Here is a 15215-nt window from a genome sequence, read left to right on the forward strand (position 1 = left end):
AGGGCTGCTGCTATCTTGAGCTCAGCCTGTGCCCCTCAGATGCCTTAATAAATCTCTTTTGCTTTACTAACTTAGCCTAGCATGTTCCTCCCTCAGCAAACCTAACAATTCTATCTCTGGAATTTGCTAGCGTTGGTGCAGGGGTGGGATGGGGGGGGGGCATTTCTCCAGAACAGCAAAGCTCCAGATGTCAAAACATCAGAAAACACAAAAAATCAAATGGCATGGTTAACACACGGAGTAAAGGGCCAAGCCCCCTTAACTTGACTCTGGGACAGCTGTGAAGGGGGCCCCACAGCTCCCAGAGGGCTCTTCGAGGCCTGGATCACTGCCCCACAGTCCACCCTCCCCCTCTGCTCCCTCACGTGGCCCCACCCTGGGGAGCACACCCCAAGACACTTCCCGCCTGCCTGCAAACCTCCGTCTCAGCCTCTGTCTCCCAGGGAACCGAGCGAAGACACTCTCCAAGCACCACTCAGCACCACCCACCCCTCTTCTTTCCATCGCAGCCAAATTTCCTGAAAGAGCCACCTCCCCCCATTGTCGCCACTTCCCAAAGGCAACTTCCACAACTTTGGCTCAGCTATTCTCAAACTTCAGCGTGACTCAGAGTCACACGAAGGGCTTGTTCAGCCACATGTCGTAGGCAGCCGGCTCCGAGTTCCTGATTCAGTAGCTCTGAGATGAGGCCCAACAATCTGCTCTCCTTCCCCCCACGTTGGAGGACCCCTGCTTTCAAACAGCCCCTTCCTGGTGGGGCCTCTGTTTCCTGTCAGTCTCCCCTTGTGCCTTCTGAATCTTGACATCCTGTGACTCCTGCAGTCACTGAGGGTTCTCATGGAGACAGGCCCTCCCTCTTGCCTCCCAGACTTTGTATGGATTTTGTTTGCATCTCAACACACCCCTCATGGGTTTCCCCTGCCCCACGGGTCCCCTTCCAACTTCCTGTCTCTTCTCAAGTCACTTCTTCAGGAAGTTTCCATCCTCTGTTCGCCTCCCTTCCCAGGCTGCCCTCTGCAAGGCATCACTGAGAGAGTGGGGGCACTGGACACCAGGGAGACGGCTCTTTTTTTTTTTTTTGTCTTTTTTGTTGTTGTTGTTGTTGTTGTTGCTATTTCTTGGGCTGCTCCCGCGGCATATGGAGGTTCCCAGGCTAGGGGTTGAATCGGAGCTGTAGCCACCGGCCTACACCAGAGCCACAGCAACACGGGATCCGAGCCGCGTCTGCAACCTACACCACAGCTCACGGCAACGCCGGATCGTTAACCCAGTGAGCAAGGGCAGGGACCGAGCCCGCAACCTCATGGTTCCTAGTCGGATTTGTTAACCACTGCGCCACGACGGGAACTCCAGATGGCTCTTTTGATTATAGAAGCCCCTCTTCCCGGCTGAGGCAAAATGGCAAAGGAAGAGGCTGCGATGGGGGTGGGGTGTGCTGGGCCCCCTGGAGGCTCTGGTGAGGACAGAGAGGAAGAGGCTGCTGTGTCTGCAGGATGCGGGGTGCTTCCTCTGGCCCTGAATGGATGCCCCCTCCTCCCCAAGGCTGGCAGTCTTGTCCTGCTCTCCTCAGCCCCTGCAGGCCCCCTGCCCTCCACCTCTCTGTCCCTCCCACACCCCACTGCATGGGCCAGACGAGACCCACATCCTGCACCAGCTCTCCCAGGGGAGTGGCCTCCCCACTCTGGGGCGTCCAGCCAGCCCTGGTGGGAGTCATGTGATCACTTTGGTATGCGTGACAAGCTCCCCCGAGTGATGCTTTGAGGGGTGACCTTGCCAGGACAGAAGCAGCTCCTTGAGAATTTGCTAATGTACAGCTGGACTGCTCCCTGGGCCTGGGGGCAGGGGGCAGGAGTGGGGGATGGGAGAGGCAGAGTCAGGGGCCCACTCGCTTTTTCTCTGCAGATATTTGGCCCCAATTTTTAAGCCCAGGTTACGTAACACCTGAGGAGAAGGACGCTCCCCTGTCACCCACACCTTTCCCTTTCTGTGGAGCATTTCACAAGCTCAGCTGCTTCTCAGAGAAGGTCTATTTTGGGAGCTGTTTCCACTTGACCTATATTAAGCACAGTCACAAGGCAGAGGCAAGTTGCGGGGTGCAGGGTGGCCTGCTTGCTCTTTGTGCTTTTTTGGTGTCACGGGTGAGGAAAACAGACGAGCTGGTGCCCACAGCTTGGGAGCCAAGACCCAAGTGGCCTGTGAGCCTCCCCAGGGCATCAAGCTACAGAAAGTTCTAGACTCAGATGGTCCACCTGTACCTAGGGGAGGTACAGGCCCAGGCCATGGTCCCACTTCGCGATTCTGATTTGCCTCCCGCTGAGGCCTTGCTGTCAGAGAACACCTGAGTCACTGCAGCACTGGTCAGGGAGGAATTTAGGTTCCCTGCAGGCCTAGAATCTACCAGGCTAGGCCAGGATGCGTCCCAGCCTGGGCCTGTGAAACGCAGTTAGTACAGTTTTAATTGGCCTTCAAGTCCCTTGGCGGGGAGTTCTCCTTTCTGAGTTAATAATTAAAATCACATGACCAGCAGGGGGAGAGAAAGGGCTGTTGGGAGCCACTGGCCCAGGCACTGTGCACAAACAGGTACCGCTCAAGAGTTCCCACCACTTCTCAAGTGGCCCGTGGACAAAATGACAACAGAAGTGATTCACCAACTAAATACCCCCTTTACCCCTCTTCCCTGGGGGCATGTCTTAGATCCTCGTTTTCTCACTTGAGCCCCTTCTCATAGTCCCCCCTCGGAGTCAAGGGCATCATTCCTGGGTCTAAACCTTGGCCCCATGCTGCTGACCCCAAAACCTACAGTGCCAGTGCTTCATCTTTCCTGGGAGTCAAGCCCATACCGCCAAAACGTCCTCCCACTGATAGAGCACATTCAAAACCTTCAAAGCAGAACTGCACGCCTCCTCCACTCCCAGGTCAGCCCCGCTCTTAGGATGCCCCACTCTTCCACATAGAAGCACAGAACTGAGGCTGACCTGACAGGAACTTGTCCAGCCAGCCCGGAGCTGCTGGTATTATATCCCTTCGGAACTGCTGGAGGGGAGTCTGGGCTTTGTACTGTGAAGCAGACAGCAGGCTTTCTGACCCCAGCCTTTGTCATGGAGTTAGGGAAGGGCTCCCCTCCAGATGCTGGGTTTGTCCTGCACACCAAAACCATCACCCGACTCCTACCAGAGCTGGCTGGAAGCACCTGGGAAAGTGGGAAGGGGCACCCCTGGAGGGGGTTGGCGCTTGCCCTTTGTGAGGAGTGGGAGGAATGGACAGAGCTGGGCAAGGAGTGTAAGCTGAGCAGAGTGAGAGGAGATTTAAAAACTTGAGGTTGGAGGATCCCACATTGCCTTGGGCTGTGCTGTATGTCACAGACGCGGCTCAGATCTGGCGTAGGCTGGCAGCTATAGCTCCGATTAGACCCCTAGCCTGGGAACCTTCATATGCTGTGGGTGCGGCCCTAGAAAGACAAAAGACAAAACTGAAAACAAAACAAAACAAACTTGAGGTTGGATTACATTTAGAACAGATAAGCAATGAGGTCCTACTGTCTAACTCAGGGATAGACCAGTATCTTGGGATAATGATGGAAGGTAATGTAAGAAAAGGAACACACACACACACACACACACACACACACACACACACACACACACACGCACACAGGGCTGAGTCACTTTACTGAACAGCAGAAACTGGCACGACATTGTAAATCATGTATAATTTTTTTGTTTTGTTTTGTTTTTTAAAGGAGAGAAGTTCTTGTTGTGGCTCAGCAGTAAGGAACCTGACTGGTAACCATGAGGACGTGGGTTCCATCCTTGGCCTTGCACAATGAGTTAAGGATCCCACGTTGCCATGAGCTGTGGTGTAGGTCGGCAGCTGCAGCTCCCTTTTGATCCCTAGCCTGGGAACTTCCATGTGCCACAGGAAAAAACGACACGCACAAAAAAAAAAAAAAAAAAAAAAAGAGAAAAAAATTAAAACTTGAGTTTGGGGAATTCCCTGGTGGCCCAGCTGGTTAAGGATCTGGCATCGTTACTGCTGCGACCCTGGTTACACCTATGGTGAAGTGTCCAACCCTGGCCCAGGATATTCCATATGCCATGAGAGCAGCCAAAAAAAAAGGCGAAAAGACTCCTTGAGTTTGGCCTTGAAGGGTGGCTGGAGGAAAGGATGAGTAGTGCATTCTAGACAGGAAGACAGCCCTGAAAAGGAGCAGAGTAGGTAAGACAAAGTACATGCACTGTATGTGGGATGCTCTGAGACAAGCGCCAAGGAGGGTAAGGAGAAAAAGATGGAAACAGTTAAAGGAAGTCCTTCCAGCTCAGCAGCCCCCTTCCTTCTCTTGTCTCCTCCCTCCCTACTCCCTGCAGTATGACAGCCCAGCTACCTGTCACCCTCAGGGGACTCCTGGGGTGGGGGTGTGGAACACTTTCTTCGGGCTGAGACTGGGACAGTGCAGACCAGGCTTCAGATGACCCAGGGGGTCTTCCTGTCTCCCAGGACCCCTGGTAGTAAATACTTTTGAAAGGCCACTTCTGCCCTAGGGGCAGGAATGCTCTGGCAGGGGGGACGCTGAGACCAAAGGACCAAAGGAAATGATAGAGGAAGCAGAGTCAAATAGAGGCAACGGAGGGATTTGGGAAGAAGAAAAAAAAAATCCACTTTGATCACCAAGGAATAAAGAAAAAGCCATATTTTCTGCTCAAGGATATGCCAAAAAGAAAAATAATTTTTTAAACAGGGAGAAATTCCAGTGGAGGGGTTATTGTCCTTTTCAACTAGGATAAACGTCAAGAGCTTTGCCTCTCTCGATAACAGCATAATGGGTAGAACACATTTAGGGGGAGGGATGATAATATTCGAATCAAGATGTCCCAGGCTCCCAGATGTCCTCCTCGGCTCTTATTTGCCCTATGAGGACCCTCAGAGAGTGGTGGTCAAAGAGTTCCCTCTCTTCACCTTGACAGCTTGGCAATCTAATGCGGATGCAGATCTCGGTGTGACACCCAGCTTGAGTCCTGGCTTCAAGGAAAAAGCAGATGCTGGGCACCAAAGTGACTGCTGTCACTACCCAACTCTGAAGTCTCATCCTTGGGAAGACAAGGCTCATCCCTGGGATGGTCACGCAGTGGTCTGCCCTCACTACCCCTTCCCCACATCTTCTAGACCCCAGTGTTGAACAGGGCGATGCCCAGGGGTGGGGAATGGGGAGGCAGGTATTAAGATCCTTTGAGTCTCTGTGAGTGCTATGGAGGACTTATCTCCCTAGAACACAGATTTTATCAGGGAATGTCTCCAGCTGTCTTTTAACTCCATCTTTTGTGTCTATGTGTGTGTCTAACAGCTGCATTCTGTATTGTGGTATAATTGACATCCAACAAACTACACATATTTAAAGCATTTAAAAAAAAAAAAAAAGAGGCAAGCTCCCACTATTTGACCGTTTCCCACTTTCTGCTAGTTTAGAAATGTCCCATTGAAGAAAACGGTCTCCTTGTCTACTGGCCACATGCTACACAAAGGTAGGAAAATTGATTTTCACCCCATTATTCTAGCACCCAGCACTTCACTGGAACATGGTAGGTGCTCAATAAACACTCCTTGGGAGAACACATTTGCAAAGAAAAAAGCTCCGTGATAATTGCAGCTCTAGAAGAATTGGTGGATTCCATGCAGAGACGGTAATACTAGGCAACTGTTCAAAAGGTATGAGTAAGAAAATAGCTACAGGGAGTTCCCATCGTGGTGCAGTGGAAAAGAACCTGACTAGGAACCATGAGGATGTGGGTTCAATTCCTGGTATCGCTCAGTGGGTTAAGGATCCAGCATTGCCATGAGCTGTGGAGTAGGTCAAAGATGTGGCTTGGATCCGGTGTTGCTGTGGCTGTGGCAGAGACTGGCAGCTGCAGCTCCAATTTGACCCCTAGCCTGGGAACTTCCATATGCTGCAAGTGAAGCCCTAAAAAGCAAAAAAAAAAAAAAAAAGGGGGGGGGATAGCTATAAAAGATATTTAGGGACAGTTTGGGAAATATGACTATCAACTGGGTAGTAGATGATATCAGGAATTTTTGTTAATTTACTTAAGTGTGATGATGGTTTTGTGGTTATGGAGAAAAATGTCCTTTTTGAGAAAACACATGTTAAATTTTTTAGAAATACGTGATGTCTACCAAGTTATTTTGAAAAGCTTTGGCCAAGAAAAAAAAAAAGCGTATAGGAAAAATGTTAACAGTTGTTAAATCTAAGTAATGAGAATGAGTATTCATTGCACTAATTTTTTTTCAATTTTTTGATATGTTTACAAATATTTACAATAAAAAGTTTAAAAATATAGCAGACACCATACAACATGAGGCTAGAAGAAAGATAAGGAAATGTGATATCTAATGATTGATAAATAAAAAAGTAAAATATGTACAAAAATATGTTATCATGGAGATTGAAGAATTGAAAATAAGTGCCAGTCTGAAGCTGAAATCATGGAAGATATCTTTTACTTAACTTTCTATTATGTTTTCTTATCTTTGAAAAGCAAGTTTAAAAGGTATTTTCAAAAAGCAATTTGCTGCCTAACTTTTTATATCTTTTGTATATTGTCATGATGCATGCCTATATTTACCCTACTGGTCTTTTATGCCAAGTTATTCAACATACGAAATTGCAACCTTATGTTTCAACTTGAGTTACATACATTACCTTTTCTTTTATCACTGACCTATGAGATGCAATAAAACAATTAAAATACTGATTGTGCCTTAAGAAAAAAAATCTGCTCAAATATGTTGCTTTTGAGGAAGCAATGGAAAGAAAAGACCTGGCAAAACATTTCCTTCCTTCTTTCTTTCCTTCCTTTCTTCTTTCCCAGTTAAATCATTTTATTATTTTAGTAACTTCCTTTTGTGCTTCTCCCCAGCCCCCATCAAAAGGTATTACATATGCACTTGAAAAATCTGAAAGATATTGAATTATGCAGAAAAAAAATGGTAAGACCTTTAATTTCAACATCTAGGGGAAAAAAACAGTTTACATTTTGTGATATTTCTCCCATTCTTTTTTCTCACGTGTGAGTTTTTCTTAATTAATTGAGCTCGTAAGGACACACAGTCACATCCTCTGTGTGTGTGTTTGTGTGTGTGTGTGAGCATGTCATACACATTCCATCATTTACTTAAACTTTCCACTGTGGTTGACACTTAGTGCTATAGACTGAATGTTTGTCTTCCCCCAAATTCAGATGTTGAAACCCAGTCCCCAGTGTGATGGTATGTGTAGGTGGGGCCTTTGGGTGGTAACTAGATCATGAGGGTGCAGCCCCCAAGAATGGCATTAGTGCCCTTATTAAAGAGACCACAGAGCTCTCCCTTTCCCCTTTCACCATGTCAGGACACAGAAGACAGGTGTCTGTAAACCAGGATACTGGCTCTCACCATATTCAGTATCTCACTAAATATGCCAGCACCTGGCTCTCCCAGCCTCCAGAACTGTGAGGAATACCTTTCTGTTGTTGACAAGCCATCCAGTTTATGGTGCTCTGTTACAGCCGGCTGGATGGACTAAGATACTTAGTTTATTTTTTCCCCTTCATTTCCCCCCTCACTCTTTCTAGTTTTATGAACATCCTGTATGTAAATCTTTTCCTGACCTCTATTTCCTTAGGTGAGCCGGCAAGTCACCATGACCCCCTATGGAGCTGGGAAAGAACTCTGTTTTTTTAAGGAGAATTGCTAGTATCAGAAGAAAGAAAATAAATGGACCATTATGGTTGAGCAGGCCGTCTCATCTTTGAGAAGCTCTGGTTAATGTGTAATGCAGATGCACAGGGCACATGAGGTGGGGAGGGAGGAGGCCCAAACAAACACACACAGAGAGTATTATGTTTAATTTTTTCTTGTTATGCCTTAAAATATACATTTTATTCCATCAGGTGTATTTCTCTTTCCTTCAGGGCCATACAAATTCCCAAGAAAAGGGATTTGGGGTAAATTTTATTTGATCTATTTGGGGAATAGGTCTACCCTGAAAAAATGATTTATGGCAGACTTATTTCCTAGAAATTGCTCCTTTTATTTATTTTTAAAAATTTTTATTTGTCTTTTTAGGGCCGTACCCATAGCATGTGGAAGTTCCCAGACTAGGGGTTGAATTGGAGTTGCAACTGCTGGCCTACCTCACGGTCACAGCAATGCCAGATCCGTACCATGTCTGCGACCTACACCACAGCCTATGGTAATGGCGGATCCTTAACCCACTGATAGAAACCAGGGATTGAAACCAAATCCTCATGGATCCTTGTCGGGTTCGTTACTGCTGAACCTCAATGGGAACTCCAGAAATTGCTGTTTTTGGTCAAATAATGGAAGCTCTGAGAGCCTTCTTTCAGCATCTGTTGCATCTCAAACGTCTTCAGCTTAAAATAACCTTTATACCAACTCCTGGTTTCTGAGTGGATCCTTCCATGTATCATTTGATCATTTTCCAGAACTGCTTTACTAATTATGCTTCCACCTAGAAGGAGTTGAGTGTGACAATTTTTAAAAATATCTTTACTGATTTGATGAATTTAAATTTTTTTAATTTAATTAAAAAATTTTTATTGGAGTATAACTGACTTACAGTATTATATTAGTTTCAGGTTACAGCAAAGTGAATCAGTTATACATATACATATATCCATTCTTTTTCCCTTATAGGCTATGGTTTCCCTTATGGTTTTCTCTGGATAGATGCCCAGGAGTGGGATTGCTGGATTATGTAGTAGTTCTATTTTTAGTTTTTTTAAGGAACCTCCATACTGTTCTCCATAGTGGTTGCACCAATTTGTATTCCCACCAACAGTGTAGGAGGGTTCCCTTGATAAATTAAAAAACTGATCTAATTTTCAATTTGTAAAAATAACTGAGGTTAAGGCTTTGAAAAGATGTTTGCTTCCATGTTTATTTCCTTTTCTAGTGATTTATATTTGCATGCTCTTTACCTATTTTTATTTGCTTAAAAAAACTTACTGGTAAATTAAAATCCTTCAGATTGCAACTACTCAACTGTTACATTAAAATATTTATGAGGACAGACTGAGAAAAATTGTGTATTTATCTTACCAGTGTGACGAGAAATAAGAATTCATTTGATCGTCAAATTCCTTGCTAATTTTGAAAAACAGTTGATTTGGCCAGGACAATTTTGATTGTTATCCTAGCTATCTTCAAAGTGAAAGTTTGGACTAAAGTCCAACACCAAGTTTTTTTAAAAAACAAACTCTGTGGATATTCAAAATTAGTGCTCCAAATTCCGAGGAATCATCATCTAACACCGTGTGATATCCAAACACTTTAACAATACCACTTACAAATTTGCGTTTCAATTTGATTCCATTAAGTGCACTTCACCCCATAGCTATGACCCCAAAACAATATTTTAAAATTTGCTCAAACGTCCTATAATTAGCTTTCTCTTTTAGCCACAGCCAATCCAAAGAAAACACTACATTGCTCTAAGCTGCTCCTTTCATGCGCGATCTCTTATCTGTTTGCAGAGATGAAAGCAATGGAATTTGTTCACAACTTTTCCAGTTCTAAACCACCTACCGATTGTCCTCTGAGATTGAGAAATGTGTTTTCTGGAATTCTCCTGCAGTCTATATAAAAGGCCTACTTGTCAGAATATATTTTTTCCTTACCATCTCATTTCCTATCCCCGAAGCAAACTGTCAGTGCCTGGCACCGTGCCTGGCATGACTAGTTCCACAAGTGTTGCATGATATGGACTCTGGAGTAGATTCAACCTCTGGTTAACCTGAAAGGTCTCTGCGACTCTGGCTGTGGTGACGATTATTCTCAAACCTACGCTGAACTGTTTCGTTGAGAGAAAGAGAGGGAACTGGGGCAAGTCTGGAGGAACTGCCCCCAGCTCATTTCTGCTGTGGCCGCCGCCCAAGCTGAGTCGCTCAGTGGGTTAAGGATCCAGTGTTGCCACGAGCTGTGGTATAGATTGCAGATGTGGCTTGGATCTGCAATTTCTGTGGCTGTGGCATAGGCTGGCAGCTGTAGCTCTGATTCGACTCCTAACTTGGGAGCAGCCCCAAAAAGAAAAAAAAAAAAGCAAGAAGGCCAATTGATAAAAATGAATTATAGGAGTTCCCATCATGGCTCAGTGGCAACGGGTCCAACTAGGAACCATGAAGTTGTGGGTTCCATCCCTGGCCTTGCTTAGTGGGTTGGGGATCCTGCATTGCTTTGAGCTGTGGGGCGGGTTGCAGACGCTGTTTGGATCCTGAGTTGCTGTGGCTGTGGCTGTGGCATAGGCTGGTGGCTATAGCTGATTCAACCCCTAGCCTGGGAACCTCCATATACCGCAGGTGAGGCCCTAAAAAGCCAAAAAAAAAAAAAAAGAATTATAGGTGGAGATCTAAAAAGGAAAGAAAGCTTAATATGTTTGAAAAAATATATAGAAAATTAAATTACCTTTTATTATCTTATCCTAAGGAAAATTTTCTTTCTTTTTTTTTTTTTTTCTTTCTTTTAAGGGCCGCATCTGCGGCATATGGAGGTTTCCAGGCTGGGGTCAAATCAGAGCTACACTGCCAGTCTACACCACAGCCACAGCAATGCAGGATCCAAGCGGAGTCTGCAACCTACACCACAGCTCAGGGCAATGCCTGATCCTTAACCCACTGAGCGAGGCCAGGGATCGAACCCGAAACCTCATGGTTCCTAGTCACATTCATTTCCACTGCACCACAATGGGAACTCCAGGAAGTTTCTTAAGATATAACATATTAACCATGAAAAAAACTTCATAACTTCGATTGCAGCGTAATTAAGAATGCATGTTCAGAGTTCCCACTGTGGTGCAGTGGGTCAAGAGTCAGACTGCAGCAGCTCAGGTCACTGCAGAGGTTCAGGTTAGATCCCTGGCCCAGTGCAGTGGGTTAAATGATCGGGCATTGCCCCAGGTGCAGCTCAGATTCAATCCCTAGCCTGAGAACATCCATATGCCACGCCCGTGGCAATAAAAAAAAAAAGAATACATGTTCATTAAAAGGTACTGTAAAGAGAGTCATAGAACAAGGTACACTCTTGAAAAAAATATTTGTCACACACAACTGAAAAAGAAAACTTTTTTCTGTTAAAATATGTAATATTTATGTTACTAAAAATATTAGCTCCAGAATATATAACTCATGTAAAGCAAGGATGATAAGAAAATGATAGTGTCTAAAAAATGGGCAAAGGACATGCATAGGAACCTCAGAGAAGAAGAAACACAAATGTACCAAAACATAGGAAGATATCCAGTCAACCTCGTCAGTAATTAGACAAACACAGAGATACCATCATGTACCCAGGCCCCAAGTTTAAGGTTGAAAGGGCAAGTGGAGGTGAGAATGTGGAGCAACTGGAACTCTCCTGCTCTGCTGGCATTTCAGCCACTTGGGAAAACACTTTGGTTTGATCTTGTCAAGTTCAGCACGTGCAGACACAATTATGCTGCAACTCCAATTCTACAGAATTACCCAGTGGAAAAATGCTTGAATGTGGGTGTCTGAAGATAAGTGCAAGAAGATTCAAAGAAACTTCAAAGTTTTTTTTTTTTCTTTTCTTTTTCTGGCTACGCCTGTGACATCTGGAAGTTTCCCAACTAGGGGTCGCATTAGAGCTGCTGCCAGGGCAACATGGAAACACCCGATCTGAGCCACATCTGGGACCTATGTCTCAATTGTGTCAACACCAGATCCTTAACCCACTGCACAAAGCCAGGGATGGAACTTTCACTCTCAGAGAGACAGCGTCTGGTTCAGAGAAGTGGTTTTCATACTAGCACAAAACTGGAAGCAGAACAGTATGCTTTAGCCCTGGAAATGACACTGCCATGAAAAGGATGGACCCCATCTATATATATCATTGCGTCTGTATCTTAGTGACATAAGGGTGAAAAAATCACCAGTCCAGAAAGATGATGTACAGTATAACGTCATTCTGTTTGTTTGTTTTTTTGTCTTTTTTCAGGCTGCACCTGCAGCATATGGAGGTTCTCAGGCTAGGTGTTCAATCAGAGCTACAGCTGCCGTCCTATACCACAGCCACAGCAACGCCAGATCCTTAACCCACTGAGGGAGGCCAGGAATCGAACCTGCATCCTCATGGATGCTAATCAGATTCATTTCCATTGAGCCACAATGGGAACTCCATTATAACGCCAGTTCTTAAGGCTCTGAAACAAGCAAAGCTGAACAGCATATTATTTAGGGATGCACATGGATACAATATAAAACATTTTAAATCATCAAGGAAATGACAAGTACAAAATGCAGATTTAGGGTCCCTCTGTTGGAGAGGTGGGAGGTGGGAATGGGAAGGTAGATTCAACCATGCAGTATATTGGTCATGTTATGGTTTTAAAATTGAGTAAGGGCTTCACAGTTGTTTGGGTCTTTATTATGTTTTATAAATTTGATACACATAACATTTTAATACACCACATATTACATCATTTAAAAATGTGATGACAACAGGAATCCCTTTGTGGATCCAGCATTGTCACTGCAGCAACTTGAGTTGCTGCTGTGGTGTGGGTTTGATCCCTGGCCTGGGAACTTCCACATGCTTATGGACAAGGTACCCCCTGGGGGAAAAAAAAAATTGTAATGACAACACAACAACAGAAGGCAGTATATCTGAAGGCTGTAAGTAGAACTCTTTTGATATGAACTCTGTCAGTGTTTTGCCTTTTTTTTTTTAGGGCCGCACCCACGGCATATGGAGGTTCCCAGGCTAGGGGTTGAATCAGAGCTACAGCTGCTGGCCTACACCACAGCCACAGCAATACAGAAACGAAACTGTGTCTGTGACCTACACCACAGTTCATGGGAACACCAGATCCTTAATCCACTGAGCGAGGCCAGGGATCGAATACGCATCCCATGGACACTAGTCAGATTCATTTCCGCTGTGCCACAATGAGAACTCCCAACTCTATCAGTCTTGACTCGGGGTTCCAGGCTCTTAAGCCTATCTGGTCATGATATATTGTTGTCTTATTAACAAATGCTTTTACTTTGAAAACGATTCCTGATTATAATCATTGGTATGGCTTATGGAGGCACAGATGCATTCTTTCACTTATCCCAACTCTCTGCTCCTCTGCCTCTTCCCAGATGATTGTGGCCCCTCAAGAATAGCTAAGAGGGAGAAGGTGGGATGAGGGTCAACAGGCGCTTCTCTAGGGTCCCCCACAGATGGGACCTACCGTACCAGAGAGCAGGGCATTTCCCGGACCTCTAGGCATCATCTTCATTGACAGGCCTTGACCTGAAGCCATTCTTTGGGGCTAGACAGCTGGGTGAGGTCTTTGCTTCCCAAATACACTGTCCTGGCCCTGCTCTCCTCCCCAGGGTCAGGGGGTCAGACTGACACAGAGTCCTTGACTTCTCAACAGGACTTGCTAGAAGGGACATGACTTTGCATCCTGGAGTCCTGGGCAGCTAGGGGAGACAAGAGGTCAGGGGCAGTGCAGGAAGGGGATGGGAACAGCAATTGCCTGCTGGAACAGTGGAGGGAAGGGAGACACACAAAACCAGGGAACCATGGCAAGCTCCTCCCCCACACACTGGGGACCAGTAGGAGGGGATTGTCATCGGGACCGTGGGACCATTTTCCCTCCTGAGACCCTTAATGGGGAGACATAGGGATGATGGCTGACCTGGAAATGAACCCAGGTCCTCAATTCCCAGCCCAGTGCACTGTCATGACAACCCTTCCTTTTCTTTTCCACAGTCCCACCCACGGGCAGCCCCTTACATAATGTGCAAAACGGGGAGCTAACAGAGTTCCAGCTGATGGGGGTGATATGGCCGCTCTGTCAAAGAATTAACCGGGCTGTTGTTCTTGGAATTTACATTAAAGAACTGTCAAGACTCAACAAAAGTATAAACGGAGACCCAGAAATCCATTGCAAGAAGCGCAGAGGTCAGTCGGTCTAGGTTTTGAACTTCCTTGCTCCCTCGTGTTGAGTTTCCCAGCTGGCCAACCGGCTGTGGCTGCCCACTACAAGCCCAGAGCTTTCCTGCTATTTGTTTTCTACCTGTGTGCCAGTGAGCAGAAGCAGGAAGAAAGCCTTCCTGTCCAGCAGCAACGCCCCCTCCCCCCAGCCCCACCCCCCCCAGCCCCCAGCGTTGCTTCTCCAGCCTGGCTCCCCTCACCACAACTCCAGAGAGCCTTTAGCTCGGGGAGCCAAAAGTAATCACTGGTGGTGTTGGAGCAACTACGGTGTTCCTTGGCTCCGGTCCAGGCCCCCAGGAGGTGCGTCAGAAAAAGCCGATGAGTGAAATTCCAAAGCCCTGTGAGTCACTAGGGAGGAGGCGAGACCAGGACAGAAGTCAGAATGGGCGCCGGAGGGCAGGCCAAAGCAGGGCCCTGGGGGGGTCAGCGGCTGGGCGAGGCACCAGGAATGCTCACCTGCCCAAAAGATGGGATAAGGGACTCCTACACAGGCAGCTTACCTCTGAGCTCTGCACAGCGCCTGGGCGGGGCAGGAACTGACCAGGACTCCTGCCTGCCGGTTCCACCCCTGGATACTGTAACCATGCCCCTCACCTGGCTCCCCATAGGCTGGTCTTGGATCCCAGCCCTTAAAATCCTCGTGGTTGTTTCTTCACACATTCCCTCCTGCTGGGCTGGCCCAGGACACTGCTTCTGGACAGGGAGTGGTGACGGGTCAGCCGGGCCCCAGAGGAGAAGCAGCAGGTAAGTCTACCACTCATGTCCCGCCTCTCCTGAGACCACCCTGGGTGTTTCTCTGTGCCTGGGGGAAGAGAGGAGCTTCTTCTGAGCCCTGGCTGCCCCACCTGTCCCCACCTGTCCTCACCTGGTCGCTCGGCGTACTCAGTACAACGCGGGCTTCTCAGAATGTGAGAACCCTCACATCTCTCAGAAGGAGGGACACATGAAGGCAGGACCAGGGGCCGGTGGGTTAGGAATCATGCATCTTACCCATCAAGGCCCAGCAATTGGAGGCAGCCAGCCTCGGGACAGGAAAAGGGGGGAGCCGGTGGGGGTGGGGTGTCTACAGGAGCCATGCGCCAGCGGCTGACCCTGATTCTACTCCCTCCTTGTGAACCTATAACTGAGCAGGGCCCTGGGGGGCTTCTGGGCATGACAGCCTTTCTGGGTCCCCCATTTCTTGTTTTTAGGAGATGGGCCTCATTCGGCTTCCATGCCCTTCCCTG

General features: G+C 46.9%; 1 protein-coding gene across 2 annotated transcripts in view; it reads left to right on the top strand.

Moving 5' to 3' along the window:
* The first annotated feature begins 14666 nt into the window (after nucleotides 1-14666).
* RHOBTB2 (Rho related BTB domain containing 2) overlaps nucleotides 14667-15215 on the top strand; it is a 31170-nt gene continuing 30621 nt past the window's right edge. Inside the window, exon 1 of one of the 2 annotated variants that reach the window (XM_047762367.1) lies at nucleotides 14667-14733. The gene's annotated coding sequence lies outside the window, so the exon portion shown is untranslated. The remainder of the gene's footprint in view (nucleotides 14734-15215) is intronic. The other variant, XM_047762366.1, reaches the window with a different exon arrangement.

Source organism: Phacochoerus africanus, chromosome 15, assembly GCF_016906955.1.
Source record: "Phacochoerus africanus isolate WHEZ1 chromosome 15, ROS_Pafr_v1, whole genome shotgun sequence".
NCBI lineage: Eukaryota > Metazoa > Chordata > Mammalia > Artiodactyla > Suidae > Phacochoerus > Phacochoerus africanus.